Raw genomic sequence first — 7171 nt, 5'->3', positions numbered from 1 at the left:
GAATTGTGCTCATGTTGTTGTTGATTTTAATACGAGAAAAAGGAAACGAAAAGAGAGGGGTGGTCTTTTTACCAGACACAATTATGGGATAAGAAGGGATATATTGGATGGTCTAGCTGCACGGTGTTAGCTGTCACACTTTTCTTGGTGTGTATAAAGTTCAATAATTCACCATGAATACAATCAACGAGAAGTGTTTTTGTAATGAAGAAATAAGAACATGCAATCTGAAATCTCTTTTAACAAACTGTTGAGATTTGAGAGTCGACAAACTTTACACTTTTGGGTACTGATTACCTTGAAACCCCAGTAGCCACAATTATCCCGAGATAGGGAGCTTATATTTAAAAGAATGACATTATCAGCAAAATGCAGAAGTCTTTTAGTCTGAGAAAAAGGAAGGAATGAAATCTTTCATTTCTAGTTCTATTAGTCTTGTAGCTCTGAGTCTGTGGCAAAAGTACTGATAGAAATAAGGACAATGAATGACAATTGAAGACTTTGGTGCACAAAACCGTCAATTCTAAAAATTGAAAGTGTAAGGGAGATATCTTCACAAAGATTTCTCTTTACCCGATTTCTTTCGTACTTGGCACATATATACTAGACCGAAAATAAATCGATAGGTATTTTGTGTTTCTTTCGGAAAATAGGTAAGGGGGGAAACGGGCCCCTTTTCAAAACGGGGTCCCCTTGATTAAAAGGACCACATTAAAGAAACGAAACTCTGCCGATGCACAGATGACTTCAAAGTAGAAAATATGGGTTTTGTCGTTTTTGCGAGTCAATGCTCCTTCGAAATACCAAAGACCCCGCACAATCCTGACAGAAAATGGATTTAGGTGGAACTGCTTGAAACCGTGGTATGTTGTAGATATGGCGTTCCTGAGAAGTCGTCTCAATGGGCACAACAACAAATCACTGACCGTTTGGCAACTACAGGGCCACATTTTTGCAAACAGCAGAAGGTAACGTTATTTTGAATTTCGGTGGAATTGCTTGAAACCGTGACATGTAGATATTATGATTGTGAGAGAGACACATAATTTGACCGAAAACTAGAATATCGCTATCTTCGACTCGGCTGCTTTCAAAAAAGATGTTTTGTAGTGACCAAACGGTCACTGATTAGTGGATGTGCCTATTAGACCTTTCCTCAGAATCATCATATCTACAACATATCACAGTTTCAGTCATTTTTGAAGAAATCCAGAACATCACCATGTTCCTTTACTTTCAAAACAATGGTCCTGTAGTATCGAAACGGTCAGTGATTAGTGGTTGTGCCTATTAAATCCATTTCTCAGAATCAGAATATCTACATTATTTCACAGTTTCAGTCATTTTTACCGAAATCCAGAATATCACCATCTTCGGTTACTTTCAAGTGGTCTGGTTGTGGCCAAACGGTCAGTAATTATTGGTTGTGCCCATTAAGACTTTCTCAGAATCACAATATCTACATCATATCACACCTTCAGTCATTTTTACCGAAATCCAGGACATCAATATTTTGGTTGTTTCAAGAAAGCGGCCTGGTTGTGGCCAACTATCAGTGGTTGGTGGTTGTGCCCTTTTCTCAGAATCACAAGATCTACAACATGTCACAGTTTCAGTCATTTTTATCGAAATCCAGAACATCATCATGTTCCGTTACTTTCAAGAAAGTAGCCCTGTAATGGCCAAACGGTCAGTAATTATTGGTTGTGCCTATTAAGACCTTTTCTCAGAATCACCAGGTCTACAACATATCACAGTTTCAGTCATTTTTTACCGAAATCCAGAACATCACCATTTTCGCTTACTTTCAAAAAAGCGGCCTCGTAGTGTCCAAACGGCCAGTGATTATTGGCTGTGCCCATTAAGACTTTTTGTCGTAATCACAATGTCTACAAGATATCACAGTTTCAGTCATTTCTAGCGAAATCCAGGCCATCAATATTTTCGGTTACTTTCAAGAAAGTGGCCTCGTTGTGGCCAAACTGTCATTGATTAGTGTTTCTGCCCATTAAGACCTTTTCTCAGAATCACAATATCTACAACATATCACACTTTTAGTCATTTTTACCGAAATAAGAACATCGCCATCTTCGGTTACTTTCAAAACAGTGGCCTCGTAGTGGCAAAACGATCAGTGATTAGTGGTTGTGCTGATTAAGACCTTTTCTCAGAATCACAATACCTACAACATATCACCGTTTCAGGCAATTGCTATGAAATCCAAAATAACGTTAAGTTGTGCTGTTTGCAAAAATGTGGCTCTGTAGTTACCAAATGGTCAGTGATTGGTGGTTGTGCTTATTGAGACCTTTTCTCAGGATCACAACATCTACAACACATCACAGTTTTACAGATTTTCATTGAAATCCAGATTATTATGTTTGGCTGTTTTCAAAAAAGTGGCCCTGTAGTGGCCAAATATCAATGATTGGTGGTTATGGCCATTAAGACTTTTTCGGAATCACAATATCTACATCACGGTTTTAGTTATTTTGTCCAAAATCTCGAATATCGTTTCCTTCGGCATTTTTTTAAGAAAGTGGCCTCGTGGTGGCCAAATGGCCAACAATTTGTGGTTGTGCCCATTGAGACTTTTTCTCAGGAACATCATATCTACAACATAACACGGTTTCAAGCAATTCCACCGAAATCCAATTTCCATAAAGATTGTGCGGAGTCCTTTCTCATTTCGAAGGAGCATTGCCTCTGCAAAACTTCTCTCTGAAAAACTTCAAAACCCGTATTTTGTACTTTGAAGTCATCTTTGCATCGGCAGAGTTTCGTTTCTTTAATTTGGTCCTTCTAAATCAAAGGTACCATTTTTTTAAAAGGGACCCTTTGCCTCCTTTAACCTGTTCTCCGAAAGAAACAAGAAAAAAAACGTGTGCATTTATTTTCGGTCTAGTATATATGTACCAAGTTTGAAGAAAATCGGATGAAGAGAAATCCTTGTGAAGCTATCTCCTTTATATTTTCACTTTTTGGACTTGACAGGTCGTTTGCCCCGAAGTCTTCAATTTCCTTATAACCTCAAATTGCATTGTAAATAAATGCACTTGCAAATTTGCAATATTATATACTATAATTTCTTAGTCGATACAATTTTCTGTCCCCGAAAAACAAGAAAGCACCCGTCAAAGCAATTCTTAGAACTTTCTCCTAGAATTTATCATAAGTTTTTTTTTGTTCCTCTCTCTCTCTCTCTCTCTCTCTCTCTCTCTGAGAGATTTGCATCCATTTTGACTTTTAGGGCCACTCATTGACAAAAGGTACACACATGACCGCTATATGCAGACATGCTCTTAGGTACGGTCAGAGATTGGGAAAGTAAGCGATTTTTAATAATAATAATAATAATAATAATAATTATTATTATTATTATTACAACAATTACGTTTACAACTAGGGTCCCATCTCTATCTTGTATGAGAGGCCCGCTAGTCAGCTAAGCCACTGGTGTTCCTTATTCTGTGTTTCTCTCTCTTTCTGTGTCGTGTGGATGTTTGTTTTGGGGTTGTTAGGCTTTTAAATTAAACCTTTACATTATATAATCTTTTTCTTTTTTACGAGATTTTCTTTTGGAAAAACGAAAGAAACTGCTTTCCTCTTATGTCTGTTTCTTACCATTCACTTGGTTTGAACTGCTTAGGTAAGATGATTTTGTAACAAAATTGAGGTTTGGTCCAACGCCTTTCGAATTCGCAACCAACCCAACCGCTGAGCTTTTTGGGTTGCCTGCTATTGCAGGAAAGGGAGAATTGTAGGTGGTAATGCACTTTTGGAGTCGTGTATACAATCTCCGAACGAAAGAGGAAAAGGATAATGATAAAGTTTTGAATCTCTCACGAATTAGAAATTGAGAGTAAGTTAGTAGTATGTGAGTTTATCGAATGATTTAGTGAATGTGGAGCTATAGTGACTGACTAATTGAGGATATAGAATAGCCTCCATAATTGAAAAGATGAAACGTTATTTTTTAACCAGAATCGGAAAAGTATCACTAATGCTCATACGAATAGAATTCATATGGTTTATAATGAACAACAATTATATGTACGATATAAAATATAATAGTGATATGAATGGACGCTGTAGAAGTTTCTATTGATCAGTGTGATACCGGCATTCACATTTATCAGCGAGATAGGACTCGTAAATAAACGAACTAAGAAAAAAAGAAGAAGTAAAAACGCAAATTTTCATATATGAGAAAAGACTCATTTTAAATTCTTACATAGTATTTTCTCTTCTCTATAACCACATAAAATATAAGAATATATATTCATATAAGTAAATAAATTTCTATGTACCATGAATGTTTTCTACTAATCCTCTTGTTAATATATGTGTAGATGTATATAAATATATATGTTTATACGTTATTCTGACGTTGCTGTCCAATCTAGTATGTACGTTGCCAATCTTGTTAATATGTTCCAAATGTCATTAATAGCTTTCTAAATGTAATAAAATGTATAAAACAATGTAGTTAGATAGTTTCCTTTGGAATATTTTATCCTTGTTTATACGCTGTCCCGTGTGTACGTGTGTGTTACTGACTGATAATTTTTTAGCTTTAAGTCGTAACATTAATGTTCTTTTATTGTAAAGGTTTTATAATGCATGACTAAGGTCGTAAAGGATAAAGCCTAAAACTAATTATAATCGGCTCTGTGAGAAAAGCCAAAATAACAGGATATGCCCGAATAAACGATCTTCCAGGAATATCAAAATTTCATTTGTGACAAATGTATGCAATACTAGAAGTTTTTCTTTTCTTTTTTCTAACTGATTCAAATGTATGATCGATATCTGAATCTTGAAGTTCAGAGACTGGATACTAGGTAACCTTCGTTCTAAAATAATGGATAAACAATAGAACTGAACTTTCTCGTCACACGGGCTAGGTCGGGGCAACTCCCACTGGCGTAGTTACCTAAATTCAGGTCAGGGTTGTATGAGTGAACATGTCTCTCTTCCGGATCACCTCAATACTGATCCTTCAGCAGTAACATTTTGAATTCAAACTACCTTCCAGAAGTTATTCAAAGTTCTTAACTATATTCCCATAGTCACCCAGTAATCCCTTCTTCTCAGATTTCTTATCTCTTTTTCCTTTCCTTCTCCTTCCCACTTCCTACTTCCTACTTTCTTTTTCTCACTCTTGTTTCTCTATTTCTACTAAAACCTGAAAAGAGGGGTCGTGACTGGGAGTTGTCGCTATTGACACGGTCATTGAAATTGTTTCAATGTTTCTTCGGAAGTGATACGAATTAGTCAACCCAACAACAAACATTTGAAATTAGAATTATAAAATCAAATTTATTTTATTTATATTTAATTAAATTATTCTTTTCAAAGTATTCACAACAGTTTTTCAAAACTTAGGAAAAGAGTATAGCGACACCCCTAATGTGCACGACTGCTCGAGGTCTTAAAATTTTTCTTTTCACTTTGACCTAAATACCAAAAATATTAGTATCATGTAAAAATATATTTTTTTAATTACGCCAAATTGACAAACTGAAGTAGACATAGCCGTCGAGAATTTAGTTAAGGTTCAATGTAATGAGTTAATTTCGAAGAATCAGATCTTGCACTAAGTATCCCGTCTTGACCAACTTTCCCTTACATATATTAGAGTGGAGATTGAATATATTTCGGAATTGTTTAATTTATCACAGAAAAACATTTCTCGATTTTTATTACGGGTTTTATTATATGGCAATCAAACGTTTAACGGGAAATAATTTCTTCCTGCTACTTCCAGTATTGATAGAACTATTACAGTAGGGATGGAATATTTTCTTTGGACGCTTAATTGATTACATAAACCACTTCTCGTTGTTGCAGATTTCACTATAATGACAAATGTTATATCCAGTAGTAATTGATTTCTGCCACTTCCGCCTTTAGTAGAGAGTTGAGTTGAGTTGATTTTGAGTTTAACGTCCCGTTCAGCAGCGAGGCTATATGAGACGTGGACCTACTGATTAACGTGGAATCCGAACCACATGCCTTTAGTAGAGAGATTAGAGTGAAGATGGAATATATGTTTGCAACGCTTAGTTACAGAAAAATGCTTCTCGCTGTTCATTGAGGTATTTTATGGTGGTCAATATTAAAACTGGAAATGGTTATTTCGTGTCATTTCCAATGTTAATAGATTAAAGGCGAAATGTGTCCTTGGAATACGTAACTCAATACTGAAAACAGTTTCTCGCTATTGGTTACTGATTTTGTTTTAGCGATCAACATTAAAACCGGAAGTGGATGATATCTGCCACTTCTAGTTTTAGTGGAGAGTACAGTGGAGATTGAATAAATTTTGAAAGCCCCATTGATTACAGAAAATCACACCTCTTACTATGTGTTACGAAGTTTATTATGTGACGATAAATGTTAAAACCGGAAGTAGTTGATTTTTTCATTTCCAGTTTGAGTAGAAGAGGTAAGATAGGTTACCTCTTTGAACGCTAAATCGATTCCAAGAAACAGTTTCTCATTGTTCTTTTGTACTATATGCAAATCAATATCGGAACCGGAAGCTGTAGTAGGTTCTACCACTTTCGCTTCTATTAGAGAGTTAAAGATTTAGACAATTTAGTCTTGGAGCGCTTCTTCGACTGCAGAAAACAGCTAATCTCTATTACAGTTTCTTCTGTATAACAATGTTAAAATTGGAAATTGTTAATTTCTATAACTTCCGGTTTGAATATTGGTTTCGAAAACTTCTTCTAGCTCTTGACCCTCTACATTTAACAAATTTTATAATTAATGGTTAAATAGTTCTTTATGTTTCCTGTCTCTCGGATAGACGGACGGGGTAAATATATAAAGGAGTTTTGGTAATCTAAAATTTGTCCTATTTTTGTTTCGACACCTTATGTACAGTCTGCAGCAAAAAGCCTGCAACATGAGCGTCTAAGTTTGTGAAACTACGCCTAACAGCGCAGGGAATCAACAAAGTCTAAGTGGCACGAATCACGCCAGGACAAACCTCGGAGTCCTCCCATGCACACAGAATTTGGATCAAAAGACTTCGTTTCACAATAAAGTTACATGCTCCGGAAATGTGTGTTTTCACAAATAAGTCATTTTAAACTGTTGCAGTCTCTATCCATGTTTTTGATATATTCGGAACGATGTTATGTATATTCTGTAAACGGCA

This window comes from Thermobia domestica, chromosome 6 (assembly GCF_964235325.1).
Source record: "Thermobia domestica chromosome 6, izTheDome1.hap1.1, whole genome shotgun sequence".
Classification (NCBI taxonomy): domain Eukaryota; kingdom Metazoa; phylum Arthropoda; class Insecta; order Zygentoma; family Lepismatidae; genus Thermobia; species Thermobia domestica.
The sequence above is the reverse complement of the archived record's forward strand: the minus strand, read 5'-3'. Positions refer to the sequence as shown.